Source organism: Somniosus microcephalus, chromosome 2 (assembly GCF_052327205.1).
Source record: "Somniosus microcephalus isolate GS21.2 chromosome 2, FLI_Smic_1.0, whole genome shotgun sequence".
Classification (NCBI taxonomy): domain Eukaryota; kingdom Metazoa; phylum Chordata; class Chondrichthyes; order Squaliformes; family Somniosidae; genus Somniosus; species Somniosus microcephalus.
In genome coordinates, this window is record NC_140988.1 from 99,528,030 (window position 1) to 99,544,968 (window position 16,939).

Genomic DNA, 16,939 nt, shown 5'->3' on the forward strand with positions numbered 1-16,939 from the left:
CTGCACCCCTCCCGCCTGAGTAAAAGGTGAAAGTGGGCAAGTTGGAGTCGGGTTTTAGATTTTTTAAACTTTAACTCCATCCTCCTCTCCCACCCATCCGTTTTTTCATGTGCAAATTCCCCCATGTTTTTCTCTCTCCACAGATGCTGCCTGACCTGCTGAGCATTTCCAGCATTTTCTGTTTTTACCTACAAGTAAATATTAGCCATGAGTGTTGTGTCTGTACCTTTAAGAGAAGAACTGATTCTATACTGCAGTACCAGCAGTGACCACCCCTGTATATAAAGCCATAGCAGGCTTCTGTATTTCAGTTTTTAACTTACCCTCCGTTCAGTAAATACCTGTTATTATTCTTCTCCTGCAGTCCGTGTATTATTGCTGCTCGGACACTACACTGGCAACGGGCAGGTTCGAACTCACCTGCAGTACTGCATCACCTCACGGGGATCTTTCCCTGAAGAGAAGCTTCTGGGAGGTCGAAGTCAGAGCAACGGGCGTCGACTGCGGGCAACCGCCCAGGAATCCATCAGAGTTCGGAGAATTGCAGGGGAGGCTGTGGAGAGCTGGGCTTGGCTCCTCAGTCGAGGTGTTCCAGCAAATCGTGCTGGTAGCAGGTAGCGCGCTGACCCTTCTGGACTGCGGCGGGCTCGGGCTCGATTGAGCGGCTCTGAAAAAGGAGCCGTGCAGCGTCGTCGGGAGGAAAAGAGAGAGAGAGAGGGTGGAGCGCACAGGGCGCAGTCGGTGCTCAAGAACCGGGCAGTGTAGAGAAAATAAAACGAGGGGAAGGAAAAGTGAGACACGCCGAAGCCGCGGGTCGCCGCCATTACCCTGTAGAACGCTAGGAGCAGCGTGGCAGCAAGGAGAAGAAGGAAAAGCGCGGGAGGCGCCATTTTATTCCATTGGGGAAGAAGGAAAAGCGCGGGAGGCGCCATTTTAATCCATTGGGGAAGAAGAAAAAGCGCGGGAGGCGCCATTTTAAACCACCCAAGATGCCAAAGAGTGTCAGTATCACTGCTTTCGACAACGAGGTAGAAGACTGGACCACATATGTGGAAAGAATTGAAGTGTACTGCGAGGCAAATGAGGTGGCCGATGGAAAGAAGGCGTCGGTATTATTAAATTTGATGGGCGCGAGAACGTACGGCCTATTGCGGAATTTAATTACCCCAGCTAAACCAATGGAGAAAAGTTTTGAAGAGATTGTTAATACCTTACAGGAACACCTAAACCCTACACCGCTGCTAATAGCAGAAAGATTCAAGTTCCATAAAAGAAACCAGCACAAAGATGAGAGCAATGCTGACTATCTTATGGAACTACGCAAGTTATCGAAGCACTGCCAGTTCGGAGCAGGACTGGCAGACACCTTACGGGATAATATGACACAAATTTTCAGAACCTCTCTGGCCACAGGGGATGTACCAGAGGACTGGAGAACAGCTAACGTAGTACCATTATTCAAGAAGGGTAGCAGGGATAAACCAGGGAATTACAGGCCAGTGAGCCTAACATCTGTGGTAGGGAAATTATTGGAAAAAATTCTGAGGGACAAAATTAGTCTCCACTTGGAGAGGCAAGGATTAATCGGGGATAGTCAGCCTGGCTTTGTCAAGGGTAAATCATGTCTGACCAATCTGATTGAATTTTTCGAGGGGGTGGCTAGGTGTGTGGATGAGGGAAATGCTGTGGATGTGGTTTACATGGACTTCAGTAAAGCTTTTGACAAAGTCCCGCATAGGAGACTGGTCAAGAAGGTAAGAGCCCATGGGATCCAGGGGGCCTTGGCGCGTTGGATCCTAAACTGGCTGAGTGGCAGGAGGCAGAGGGTGATGGTCGAAGGTTGCTTTTGTGACTGGAAGCCTGTGTCCAGTGGGGTACCTCAGGGATCGGTGCTGGGTCCCTTGCTGTTTGTGATCTACATTAATGATTTGGATGAGAATGTAAAGGGTATGATCAGTAAGTTCGCAGATGACATGAAAATTGGTGGGGTGGTAAATTGCGAGGAGGAAAGCCTCAGGCTACAGGACGATATTAACGGGTTGGTCAGATGGGCGGAAAAGTGGCAAATGGAATTTATCCCGGAAAAGTGCGAGGTGATGCATTTTGGGCGGACAAATAAGGCAAGGGAATACACAATGAGTGGTAGGACCCTAGGAAGTACAGAGGGTCAGAGGGACCTTGGTGTACATGTACATAGATCCCTGAAGGCAGCGGAACAGGTAGATAAGGTGGTTAAAAAGGCATATGGGATACTGGCCTTCATTAGCAGAGGCATAGAATATAAGAGCAGGGAGGTTATGATGGAGCTGTACAAAACGCTGGTGAGGCCACAGCTGGAGTACTGTGTGCAGTTCTGGTCATAGAGTCATAGAGTCATAGAGTAATACAGCACGGATAGAGGCCCTTCGGCCCATCGTGTCCGCGCCGGCCATCAAGCCCTGTCTAATCTAATCCCATATTCCAGCATTTGGCCCGTAGCCTTGTATGCTATGGCATTTCAAGTGCACATCCAAATGCTTCTTAAATGTTGTGAGGGTTTCTGCCTCCACAACCCTTTCAGGCAGTGAGTTCCAGACTCCAACCACCCTCTGGGTGAAAAAGTTCTTTCTCAAATCCCCTCTAAACCTCCCGCCCTTTACCTTGAATCTATGCCCCCTAGTTATCGACCCCTCTACTAAGGGAAAAAGCTCCTCAGCATCCATCCTATCTATGCCCCTCATAATTTTGTACACCTCAATCATGTCCCCCCTCAGCCTCCTCAGCTCCAAGGAAAACAAACCCAACCTGCCCAGTCTCTCTTCATAGCTGAAGCGCTCCAGCCCTGGTAACATCCTGGTGAACCTCCTCTGCACCCTCTCTAACGCGATCACATCCTTCCTGTAGTGTGGCGACCAGAACTGCACACAATATTCCAGCTGTGGCCTAACCAGTGTTTTATACAGCTCCATCATAACCTCCTTGCTCTTATATTCAATGCCTCGGCTAATGAAGGCAAGTATCCCATATGCCTTTTTTACCACCTTATCCACCTGTTCCGCCGCCTTCAGGGATCTGTGTACTTGCACACCCAGATCCCTCTGACCCTCCGTCTTGCCTAGGGTCTTTCCATTCATTGTGTATTCCTTTGCCTTGTTAGTCCCCCCAAAGTGCATCACCTCGCACTTTTCCGGGTTAAATTCCATTTGCCACTGTTCCGCCCATCTGACCAACCCATCTATATCGTCCTGCAGACTGAGGCTACCCTCCTCGCTATTTACCACCCTACCAATTTTTGTATCATCCGCGAACTTACTGATCATACCCTTTACATTCATATCCAAGTCATTAATGTAGACCACAAACAGCAAGGGACCCAGCACCGATCCCTGTGGTACCCCACTGGCCACAGGCTTCCAGTCACAAAAACAACCTTCGACCATCACCCTCTGCCTTCTGCCACTAAGCCAGTTTTGTATCCAATGTGCCAAGGCACCCTGGATTCCATGGGCTCTTACCTTCTTGACCAGTCTCCTGTGCGGGACTTTATCGAAGGCCTTACTGAAATCCATGTATACCACATCCACTGCGTTACCCTCATCCACACACCTAGTCACCCCCTCAAAAAATTCAATCAAATTAGTCAGACATGATCTTCCCTTGACAAAGCCATGTTGACTATCCCTGATTAATCCTTGCCTCTCCAAGTGGAGACACATTTTGTCCCTCAGGATTTTTTCCAATAATTTTCCTACCACTGATGTTAGGCTCACTGGCCTGTAGTTCCCCGGTTTTTCCCTACTACCCTTCTTGAATAATGGTACTACATTAGTGGTTCTCCAGTCCTCTGGCACATCCCCTGTGGCCAGAGAGGTCCTGAATATATGTGTTAGAGCCCCCGCAATCTCCTCCTTTGCCTCACACAGCAGCCTGGGATACATTTCATCCGGGCCTGGGGATTTATCCATTTTTAGGCCAGCTAAAACCGCCAATACCTCCCCCCGCTCGATGTTAATATGTTCGAGCATATCACAGTCCCCCCGCCCTATTTCTATGTCTACATCGTCCTTCTCCATAGTGAAAACAGACGCAAAAAATTCATTCAGAACCCCTCCTACATCTTCCGGCTCCACACACAGATTGCCACTTTTGTCCCTAATGGGCCCTATTTTTTCCCTAGTTATCCTCTTACCCTTAATATACTTATAAAACATCTTCGGATTTTCCTTTATTTTGCTTGCCAGTGTTATTTCATGGCCCCTCCTTGATCTCCTAATTTCTTTTTTAAGTATCCCCCTGCACTTTTTGTACTCCTCTAGGGCTTCCTCCGTCTTTAGCCTTTTGTATCTACCAAAAGCCCTCCTTTTTTTCCTAATCCATTCCCGTATATCCCCTGACATCCAAGGTTCCCTGTGGTTTTTGGAACCACCCTTGACCTTTACGGGAACATGTTGCCATTGTATGTTCCCAATCTCCCTTCTGAAAGCCTCCCATTGCTCCGATGCGGATTTTCCTACAAGTAGCTGATCCCAGTCCATTTTGGCCAGATCCTGCCTTATCCTATTAAAATCGGCCTTCCCCCAATTTAGAACCTTTATTTCCGGCCCATCCCTGTCCTTTTCCATGGCCACCTTAAATCTTACCATATTATGGTCACTATCACCAAAGTGCTCACCTACTAGCACTTTTTCCACTTGGCCGGCCACATTCCCGAGAATTAGGTCCAGTACCGCCCCCTCTCTTGTAGGACTTTCTACATGCTGGCTCAAAAAGCTCTCCTGGATGCACTTTAGGAATTCTACACCCTCTGAGCCTTTCACACTCTGACTATCCCAGTTAATATTGGGGAAGTTGAAATCCCCCATTATTATTACCCTATTATTTGCACATTTCTCTGAGATTTGCCTACATATCTGTTCCTCTATCTCCCCCTGACTGTTTGGAGGCCTATAGTACACTCCCAGCAAAGTGCTTGCCCCCTTTTTGTTTTTAAGCTCCACCCATATGGCCTCATTAGAGGACCCTGCTAATATATCATCCCTCCTTACTGCAGTAATTGACTCCTTAATTAATATTGCGACACCCCCTCCTCTTATACCTCCCCCTCTGTCTCGCCTGAAGATTCTGTACCCCGGAATATTGAGCTGCCAGTCTTGCCCTTCCCTCAACCATGTCTCCGTGATAGCAACAATATCATACTCCCATGTGTTTATCAACACCTTCAGCTCATCCACCTTATTCGCAAGACTCCTTGCATTAAAATAGATGCCATCCAGCCTTGCCCTTATATATTTGCCCTGTCTACCAAGCTGACTTGTTTTTTTCTCTATAATTGGCAGCACATCCCCCCCTATTTCAGCTCCCCTCTGTATCCCATCCCCCTGCCAAGTTAGTTTAAACCCCCCCCAACAGTGCTAGCAAACCTCCCCGCAAGGATATTTGTCCCGCTCTGGTTCAGGTGCAACCCGTCCGACTTGTACAAGTCCCACCTTTCCCAGAAGCAGGCCCAGTGATCCAGGAAAGTAAAACCCTCCCCCCTACACCAACTCTTTAGCCACGCATTCATCTGCTCTATCCTCCCATTCCTATACTTATCGCCTCACTATAGGAAGGATGTGATTGCTTTGGAGAGGGTGCAGAGAAGATTCACCAGGATGTTACCTGGGATGGAGCACCTCAGCTATGAAGAAAGACTAAACAGGCTGGGGTTGTTTTCCTTGGAGCAAAGGAGGCTGAGGGGGGACCTGATTGAGGTGTACAAAATGATGAGGGGCATAGATAGGGTAGATAAAGAGGAACTTTTCCCCTTAGTAGGGGGGTCAATAACAAGGGGGCATAGATTCAGGGTAAGGGGCAGGAGATTTAGAGGGGATTTGAGGAGGAACTTTTTCACCCAGAGGGTGGTTGGAAGCTGGAACTCACTGCCTGAAAGGGTGGTAGAGGCAGGAACCCTCACAACATTCAAGAAGCATTTGGATGGGCACTTGAAATGCCATTGCATACAAGGCTATGGACCAAATGCTGGAAAATGGGATTAGACTGGACAGGGATTGATGGACGGCGCAGACACGATGGGCCGAAGGGCCTCTTTCTGCGCTGTAAAACTCTATGACTCTATGACTCTATAAGTTTGTCTGCGGGCTCCAGAGTGAAGGAACCCAGAAACGACTACTTTCGGAAAAGGACCTGACGCTAGAACAGGCTTTCAGCGTGGCAGTATCCTATGAAGCAGCAGCACGGGGAGCTGCGGAAATACAACAGAAACCACAAGAATACAGCGCTAACGAAATGGCGTATGGAGCAGAAATGTGCTATCGCTGCGGCAGAACAACCCATGATCAGAAGGACTGCTGGTTTAAGGACAAAGTATGCAGGCAATGTGGGAAAATGGGACACATAGCAAAAGTCTGCAGGTCAGGAAAGAAAACCAACACTACAAGAACTACTAAGGAAAAGTACAAGAAAGTAAAGAAATTGACAGACAGTAGTTCAGAAGATCAGGAGAGTGATAAGGACTCCGGGAGCAGGAGACTAAATTGTCTAAAGCTACACAACGTGATCGCAAAGGAGGATCACCGAACCATTTGGGTCACCCTCATGATAGCAGGGTCCCCAGTAAAGATGGAATTGGACACAGGATCAGCCCTAACTGTCATGAATCGACGAGACTATGAGCGGCTATTCCCACACATACCCTTGAAGGACACGTCCATTGTATTGAAGACATACATGGGGCAAAAAGTCTACCCCAGAGGAAAAATAATGGTGCCAGTTGAATACAACGGCAAGGAAACACAGAAACTGTATCTATATATACTACCAGATGGAGGACCACCATTATTGGGACGTGAATGGATCCGAAAAATACAATTGGATTGGCATTCCATTCAGGCGCTAACTGTGACTGATAAAAAGGATGATGATGTCACACCTGGACGACTGTCAAAGATTCTAACTGACGCGAAAGAGGTGTTCCAACAAGGACTTGGGACTCTAAAAGGAGTAACGGCAACGATAAAAATCGAAGATAACGCAAACCCAAATTTTTTTTACGCCAGACCGGTACCTTACGCGATCCGCCCAGCCATTGAAGCAGAGCTGGAGAGTCTGGAGCGTTCGGGTGTGCTGTCCAAGGTGGACTAGAGCGAGTGGGCCACACCCATCGTTCCTGTAATGAAGAAATCATTGAGCAGCACGCCTGGGGAACCAAAGCAGGTTCGCATCTGTGGGGACTTCAAGGTAACTGTGAACCCAGTCCTGCACACAGTACAATATCCACTTCCACGGATAGAAGATATTTTCGCCTCACTATCTGGAGGGAAACGCTTTACAAAGATTGATCTGGCCCAAGCGTATCTACAAATGGAGGTGGAAGAAGCATCTAGGAAATACCTCACGATAAACACTCACAAAGGCCTTTACCAGTACAATCGACTGGTATTTGGGGTAGCATCAGCCCCGGCTATTTGGCAGAGGGCGATGGAACAAGTCCTGCAAGGGATCCCGGGGACCCAGTGTTATTTGGACGACATCCTGGTTATGGGCAAAAATGACAGTGAACACCTTGCCAACCTGGAGCAGGTGCTCACGAGATTACAGGAATATAGGCTACGAGCCAACCGCCCCAAATGCGAGTTCTTCAGGAGACAAATCTCGTATTGTGGCCACATGATTGATGAGGAAGGGTTGCATCAGTCGCCGGACAAGATTGAGGCTCTAGTCAAGGCTCCAGCACCGGAAAATGTGTCGCAACTGAGGTCGTTCCTCGGGTTGGTGAACTACTACCATAAGTTCTTGCCGAATTTATCTACAATTCTGCACCCACTGAACGCCCTGCTGCAAACTGGAGTAACATGGAAATGGAGTGATGAGTGTAAGCGTGCCTTTCAGAAATGTAAATGCCTAATCACTTCAAAAGAAGTATTGGCCCACTACAATCCAACACTACCGATTCGGTTAGCATGTGATGCGTCTCCCTACGGCATCGGAGCGGTGCTGTCACACAAATTCCTTGACGGTTCAGAGAGGCCAATAGCCTTTGCGGCGCGCTCGTTAACCTCAGCCGAGCGTAACTACACCCAGATTGACAGGGAGGCCCTCAGCCTGGTGTGGGGGGTGAAGAAGTTCAATCACTATCTGCGTGGGCAGAAATTCACCCTACTGACTGATCATCAGCCCCTGGTCTCCATTTTTAACCCAAAGAAGGGCGTTCCGGTGATGATGACGCAACGGCTGCAAAGATGGTCACTTTTTCTAGGGGCACATCAGTACGACATAGAGTGCAAGGGTACGAAACAGCATGGAAACGCTGATGGGCTGTCGCGCCTACCGTTGCCTATGGTAGAGGAAGCACCTGCAGTGGACCCTGTTGAGATATTCCATGCGACCATAGTCGAATGTCTACCTGTTACAAACTCAAGTATAGAGAAGGAAACCCGAAATGACCCAACACTCTCTCGGGTCTATGATTTGACGGTGAAGGGATGGCCAGCACATGGTGACTCACTGTTGCCAGCATTCTCGCCAAGGAGAGAACAGCTGTCAGTGTGCTGGGGGACCTTGATGTGTGGATCCCGAGTGGTAATTCCACCCAAGTTGAGAGATAGAGTGCTCAATGAGCTTCATGAGGGTCATCTGGGAGGGGTAAAAATGAAGAGCCTAGCCAGGGCGTTTGTGTGGTGGCCGGGAATCGATAAAGAAATCGAGGATATGGCCAAGAGATGCACAGGATGCCAGAAGGTCCAAAACGCTCCACCACAGGCCCCGCTACATCCATGGGAGCGGCCCTCATCTCTATGGCAACGGGTACACATTGATTTTGCTGGTCCATTTATGGACTCAATGTTCCTAATCGCTGTGGACGCCCATTCGAAATGGCCAGAGGTCATCAAAATGTCCTCCACCACCACGGAGAAAACTATTGCAGTCCTACGGACCATCTTCGCCAGGAATGGCTTGCCAGAACAGATTTGCTCCGACAATGGGCCACAGTTTGTGTCAGAGGATTTCCGGAGGTTTCTGAGGAATAATGGGGTGAAACATTACACATCTGCCCCATATCATCCAACCACAAATGGATTGGCTGAGAGGTTTGTTCAGACCTTTAAAAAGGCAATAAAGGCAATGCATAATGACGACATACCACTACAACACAAGGTGGATAATTTCTTGTTTGCTTACCGGAATGCGACACATGCAGTCACCAACCAAGCTCCAGCCATAATGTTCTTCAACCGAAGGCTAAGATGTCGCCTGGATTTGCTCAAACCAAACATAAGACGAGATGTTGAGGATAAGCAATTCCAGCACATAAATGAGAAGCCAACCAGAAGCTTTAAGATAGGGCAACCAGTCTTGGCCCGCGACTACCGAACAGAAAAATGGCAGCCAGGAACGATATGCACACAGCAGGGACCACTAATGTACACAGTGGACGTTGGAGAGAGCATCATGAGACGCCATGCTGACCAGATTCTAGAGTCACAGGAACAAGCCAAACCCATACCACGAGCAGATTGCGTCTACCTCAGAAGCAGTGGTATTGGAAGCTGACGAACCAACCAATGACAATGAGCCAGAATCAACTCCGCCGCAAGAACAAGATACTCGAGAAAGGCGCTATCCAGTCAGGATCAGGAAACCTCCTCAAAGACTGAACTTATAAATGATTATTTCAGTTGATGTATATAGTACAGAGAAATTGTAATTGTAATTAGTTATTATTTAGTTGTTAAATGAATGTTATGTACTGTTTATCTAAAAGGGGAGGAATTGTTGTGTATGTACCTTTAAGAGAACTGATTCTATACTGCAGTACCGGCAGTGACCACCCCTGTATATAAAGCCATAGCAGGCTTCTGTATTTCAGTTTTTAACTTACCCTCTGTTCAGTAAATACCTGTTATTATTGTTCTCCTGCAGTCCGTGTATTATTGCTACTCAGACACTACAGTGAGCTCCTGACACAGCTCAAGTGCATAACGTGTCAGATTCCTATATTTTTTTAGCGGAAAGGCAGCAACTTGAATGCTCGGATTTTAAGGCTATAGGTCCGGCCTTTACAGAATCACAGAATCTACAGTGCAGATAGAGGCCATTTCGGCCCATCGAGCCTGCACCGACACATATCCCACCCTATCCCCGTAACCCCACGTATTTAATCCCCTAACACTAAGGGTCAATTTATAATAGCCAAATCAACCTAACCTGCACATCTTTGGACTGTGGGAGGAAACCGGAGCACCCAGAGGAAACCCACGCAAACACGGGGAGAATGTGCAAACTCCACACAGTCGCCCGAGGCCAAATTTGAACCCGGGTCCCTGGCGCTGTGAGGCAACAGTGCTAACCACTATGCCACCGTGCCCATTCAGGTCTGCGGAGAAGTGGTTACCTGATAGCCTGTAGTGCAGACACGTGTATTCGGCCGGTAAGTGCACGTAGTAAGAGTAATTGGCAACAGTGCTGTAAAACATAACCGGTGCGGCCGGGAGCTCCGTCCCTTAGCAGGCAACAGCTGAGCCGCGGGCTGCGTCAGTGCGGGCGGACACTGCTCACTCACACTTCCACTCCGCTGTGCGCTCACAGCCGTTGCCTAGCAGCCGGAACGCGGACCTGCTGTCACCAGCTGGTCCGGCCAACAGGTGGCGCCTTCTTACTGCGGCCTCCCCGGGGCCGCTGAGCCTTTGCTGAGGGCCCGGGCCCGGGCCTGGTATTCCAACCTGAGTGAAGACTCTGCCAAGTGCTGAAAGCTTTGAGGCACAACCAAATCCTTCAGTCTGGAGGGCCATAATGACCTCAAGTAATTGTGATACATGGACCTGTAAACAGTCGGTTCAGTATGACTAAGTGTAATGTATATATGATACGACATTAAAACGACGGTGAACAGAAAATAAATCAATGTAATATTCCAAATAAAATCTCAACGATATATACCAATGAATATGACTAACATTACTGTAACGTTTGTTATAAAAGTCAGTCACTGGAAAATATTTAAGAGGCTAAAAACATGTGCTCTTTATTTTTTGGCTATTTTAACTAACTACATGCAGCTGTGAATCATACAAATATCTCCAGGTCAGAGGGAACAGTCAGGGAACTTCCTGAACTTGACTGGAAACAAAGTTATTGCAAGAGGGATTCAATTACAACAACTTGCATTTCTATAACAAAGCAAAATGTCCTAAATTAGGATTGTCCTGGAGTCTCTGGGAATTAAATATTAAATCTCCTGGACACTGCTGCCATCAACCCAGGAGAAAAATCATAGTGCCATTAAAAAGAAATGTTTTTCCATTTTCTTTAAACACTTTTGTATATTAATTATAAAATATTGGTGATGGAGAAAAAGCCTGTTCCACTGTTTGGTTGGAGGTGGGAGGGTAATGTGTTGAAACTTCCGGGAACTTGTTGACAATCCTATCCCAAGTTCCTTTACAAGGGCAATTGGACACAACAGAAATTGGAAGATGACCAAAGGCATGCATGAAGAGGTAGGTTTTCAGGAAGCTTTTGAAGATCGGAGAGATCCAATGAGTCAGAGGGAGTTTAAAAGACAATTCCCGAATTCAACAACAATAACTTGCATTTATATAGCGCCTTTAATGTAGTAAAATGTCCCAAGGAGCTTCACAGGAGCGTTATCAAACAAAATTTGACACAGAGGAGATTTTAGGACAGGAAACATGGTCAAAGAGGTAGGTTTTAAGGAGCGTCTTAAAGGAGGAGCGCTATATAGGCAGAGAGATTTAGAGAGGGAATTCTGGAGTTTATGGCTTTGGCAGCTGATGGCACAGCCGTCAATGGTGGAGCAATTCAAATTGGGGATGTGCAATAGGCCAGAATTGGAGCAGCCCAGAGGTCTTGAAGGGTTGTAGGGCAGGAGTAGGTTACAGAGATAGGGAAGGGTGAGGCCATGGAGCGATTTGAAAACAAGGATGAGAATTTTAAAATCAAGCTGTTTCCAGTCCGTGAGCCAATGTAGGTCAGTGAGCACAGGGGTGGTGGGTGAACGGGACTTGGTGCAAGTTAGGATACTGGCAGCAGAATTTTGGATTAGCTCAAGTTTATGGAGGGTGGAAAATGGGAGGCTGCCCCGGAGAGCATTGGAATAGTCAAGTCTAGAGGTAACAACAGCATGGATGAGGGTTTCAGCAGCAGATGAGCTGAGGCAGAGTCGGAGACGGCGATGTTACAGAGGTGGAAGTAGGCAGTTTTGATGATGGAGCAGTTACGTGGTCGGAAGCACATCTCAGGGTCAAATAGGACGCCTAGGTTGCGAACGGTTTGGTTCAGCTTCAGACAGTGGCCAGGGAGAGGGATGGAATCAGTGGCCAGGAACGGAGTTTGTGGCGGGGACCGAAGACAATGGCTTCGGTCTTCCCAATATTTAGTTGGAGGAAATTTCTGCTCATCCAGTATTGAATGTCAGACAAGCAGTGTGACAAAACAGGAGGGGTCGAGAGAGGTGGTGGTGAGGTAGAGCTAGGTGTCGTCAGCATATATGTAAAATCTAACGTGTTTTCGGATGATGTCGTCGAGGGGCAGCATGTAGATATGAAATAAAAGGGGGCCAAGGAGAGACGCTTGGGGGATTCCAGAGGTAACAGTGTGGTAGCAGGAAGAGAAGCCATTGCAGGTGATTCTCTAGCTACGACTGGACAGATAAGAATGGAACCAGTCGAGGGCACTCCCACCCAGCTGGACACCGAAGGAGAGGCATTGGAGGAGGATGGAGTGGTCAACCACGTCAACTTAATGGTTGAAGGCTCTATGGAGCAGAGGAAAGGGGGATTACACAGTAGGCCAGAGTCAGAAGAGTGGAGGGTGCATTACTGTGATGTAGAGCTGGAGGAGATTGCAGATGGTAGGGTAGATTCAGAAAATGGATGTATTGAAAACAAAATGAGGATTTTAAAATCAGTGTGCTGAAGGAGAAAGTATCAGGGAAGGTCAGCAAGAACAGGGATAATGAATGAGTAGAACTTAGTGCAGGAGAAGATGTGTGTGTGGGAAGTTTGAATTAGTTGGGTGGAGCTTGGGATGCTGGTGAGGATAGCATTGAGAAAGTTGAGCCTGGAGGGGATGAAGGCTTGGATGAGATTATCTGCTATTTTGAGCGTGAGGTAGACAGCTGATATTATACGCATGGAATTAGTGAATCTTAGGCTGGAATTTTCCATATCTGGGCAGGTCGGGTGTGGGCGGTCGCCGTGGCAGGTTGCAACCCTGTTCCTGATTCCATGCCACTCCTCAGATTGACTTTACATTATTGGGGCCTATTAAGGCCACCCTGCGCTTTACCTGGCCCAATTAAATAGTGCGGGTCTGATGACGTCAGTGATGACGCGTTTTCAGCCGAGATATTTAAAGGAGCCATGGCCACATTGCATTTGAAGGTTCACCTTGGAGTGTGCAGGCAGCACACTGCACAATTGGACTGCTGGAAAGAGTGCCAAATATGACTGCACTGAGACAGAGGGCTGCACCCAGGTTCTCCGATGACTCCCTCCATATGCCTGTGGAGGGAGTCAGAGTACACAGGGAGGTCCTCTTTTTTTTAATTCATTCATGGGATGTGGGCATCGCTGGCAAAGCCAGCATTTATTGCCCATCCCTAATTTCCCTTGAGAAGGTGGTGGTGAGCCGCCATCTTTAACCGCATAGGGCAGTTAAGAGTCAACCACATTGCTGTGGGTCTGGAGTTACATATAGGCCAGACCGGGTAAGGACAGCAGATTTCCTTCCCTAAAGGACATTAGTAAACCAGATGGGTTTTTATGACAATCTGGTAATTTCATGGTCACCATTACCGTACTAATGGGCGGAAGATATCTCCCCACTAGACCACAAGAGCCTGGCTCCAAGTAGCAGGGGACTAATGTCCTTTAGGGAAGGAAATCTACCGTCCTTACCTGGACTGGCCTATCTGTGACTCCAGACCTACAGCTATGTGGTTGACTCTTAACTGCCCTCTGAAATGGCCTAAAAAGCCACTCAGTTGTAACAAACCGCAACGAGAATCAATAATAAGAATAAAACCGGACGGACCACTCGGCATAGACCTTAGCACTGGCTTTGGACACGACAATGGTACACCCAGCCCAGTCGACCCTGCAAAGTCCTCTAACATCTGGGGACTTCGGAGAGCTGTGTAACAGAAAAGTCAAGCAACAGCCTGACATAGTCATACTCACAGAATCATACCTTTCAGCCAATGTCCCAGATTCCTCCATCACCATCCTTGGGTATGTCCTGTCCCACCGGCAGGACAGACCCACCAGAAGTGGTGGCACAGTGGAGGAGTGACCCTGGGAGTCCTCAATATTGACTCCAGACCCCATGAAATCTCATGGAATCAGGTCAAACATGGACAAGGAAACCTCCTGCTGATTACTACCTACCGCCCTCCCTCAGCTTCTGAATCAGTACTCCTGCATGTTGAACATGACTTGGAAGAAGCACTGTGGGTAGAAAGGGCACAGAATGTATTCTGGGTAGGGTACTTCAATGTCCATCACCAAGAGTGGCTCAGTAGCACCACTACTGACCGAGCTGGCTGAGTCCTGAAGGACATAGCTGCCAGACTGGGCCTGCGGCAGGTGGTGAGAGAACCAACACAAGGGAAAAACCTACTTGATCTCATCCTCACCAATTTACCTGTCGCAGATGCATCTGTCCATCGCAGCATTGGTAGCAGTGACCACCACACAATCCTTGTGGAGACGATGTCCTGTCTTCATACTGAGGACACCCTCCTTCGTGTTGTGTGGCACTACCAACGTGCTAAATGGGATAGATTCAGGACAGATCTAGCAGCTCAAAACTGGGCATCCATGAGGCGCTGTGGGCCATCAGCAGCAGCAGAATTGTATTCCACCACAATCTGTAATCTCATGGCCCAGCATATCCCTCACACTACCATTACCACCAAGCCAGGGGACCAACCCTGGTTCAATGAGGAGTGCAGAAGAGCATGCCAGGAGCAGCAGCAGGTGTAGCTAAAAAAAATTAGGTGCCAACCTGGGGAAGTTGCAACACAGGACTCCATGCATGCTAAACAGCGGAAGCAGCATGCTATGGACAGACCTAAGCGATCCCACAATAAATGGATCAAATCAAAGCTCTGCAGTCTTGCCACATCCAGTCATGAATGGTGGTGGACAATTAAATAACTAACGGAAGGAGAAGGCTCCAAGAATATCCCTATCCTCAATGATGGCGGAGCCCAGCATGCCAGTGCAAAAGACAAGGCTGAGTGTTTGCAAACATCTTCAGCCAGAAGTGCCGAGTGGATAATCCATCTCGGCCTCCTCCTGAGGTCCACACCATCACAGAAGCTAGTCTTCAGCCAATTCGATTCACTCCACGTGATATCAAGAAACGGCTGAGCGCACTGGATACAGCAAATGCTATGGGCCCCGACAACATCCCAGCTGTCGTGCTGAAGACTTGTGCTCCACAACTCCAAGCTGTTCCAGTACAACTACAACACTGGCATCTACCCAACAATCTGGAAAACTGCCCAGGTACGTCCTGTGCACAAAAAGCAGGACAAATCCAATCTGGCCCATTACCGCCCCATCAGTCTACTCTCAATCATCAGCAAAGTGGTGGAAGGTGTCGTCAACAGTGTTATCAAGCAGCACTTACTCACCAATAGTCTGCTCACCGATGCCCAGTTTGGGTTCCGCCAGGACCACTCAGCTCCAGACCTCATTACAGCCTTGGTCCAAACATGGACAAAAGAGCTGAATTCCAGAGGTGAGGTGAGAGTGACTGCCCTTGACATCAAGGTAGCATTTGATTGAGTGTGACATCAAGGAGCTCTAGTAAAATTGAAGTCAATGGGAATCAGGGGGGAAACCCTCCACTGGCCAGAGTCATACATAGCACAAAGGAAAATGGTTATGGTTGTTGGAGGTCAATCATCTCAGCCCCAGGACATTGCTGCAGGAGTTCCTCAGGGCAGTGTCCTAGGCCCAACCATCTTCAGCTGCTTCATCAATGACCTTCCTGCCATCATAATGTCAGAAGTGGAGATGTTCGCTGATGATTGCACAGTGTTCAGTTCCATTCACAACTCCTCAGAAAATGAAGCAGTCCATGCCTGCATGCAGCAAGACCTGGACGACATTCAGACCTGGGCTGAAAAGTGGCAAGTAACATTCGCGCCACACAAGTGCCAGGCAATGATTATCTCCAACAAGCAAGAGTCTAACCACCTCCCCTTAACATTCAATGGCATTACCATATGCCCCATCATCAACATCCTGGGAGTCGCCATTGACCACAAACTTAACTGGACCAGCCACATAAATACTGTGGCTACAAGAGTAGGTCAGAGGCTGGGTATTCTGCGGCGAGTGTTTCACCTTCTGACTCCCCAAAGCCTTCCCACCATCTACAAGGCACAAGTCAGGAGTGTGATGGAATACTCTCCACTTGCCTGGATGAGTGCAGCTCCAACAACACTCAAGAAGCTCGACACCATCCAGGACAAAGCAGCCCGCTTGATTGGCACCCCATCCACCACCTTAAACATTCACTCCCTTCACCACCGGCACACCATGGCTGCAGTGTGTACCATCTACAAGATGCACTGCAGCAACTCACCAAGGCTTCTTCGGCAGCACCTCCGAAACCCGTGACCTCTACGACCTAGAAAGATAAGGGCAGCAGGTGCATGGGAACACCATCACCTGTAAGTTCCCCTCCAAGTTACACACCCTCCTGACTTAGAAATATATGACCGTTCTTTCAGCATCGCTGGGTCAAAATCCTGAAACTCCCCCCCTAACAGCACTGTGGGAGTACATTCACCACAAGGACTGCAGCGGTTCAAGAAGGCGGCTTTCTCACCACTTTCTCATGGGCAATTATGGATGGGCAATAAATACTGGCCTTGCCAATGATGCCCGCATCCTGGAGCAATTTTTTTTTAAAGTAAACAGCAGGA

The 16,939-nt window shown here is 48.3% G+C and overlaps 1 pseudogene across 1 annotated transcript in view; it reads right to left on the reverse strand.

The window, feature by feature from the left end:
* LOC147122828 (uncharacterized) overlaps positions 1-10,523 on the reverse strand; it is a 1,078,287-nt pseudogene extending 1,067,764 nt beyond the window's left edge. The window contains exon 1 of the transcript XR_015080342.1: positions 10,370-10,523. The product of XR_015080342.1 is annotated as an uncharacterized LOC147122828 (transcript). The remainder of the gene's footprint in view (positions 1-10,369) is intronic.
* Between the last annotated feature and the right edge of the window lie 6,416 nt (positions 10,524-16,939).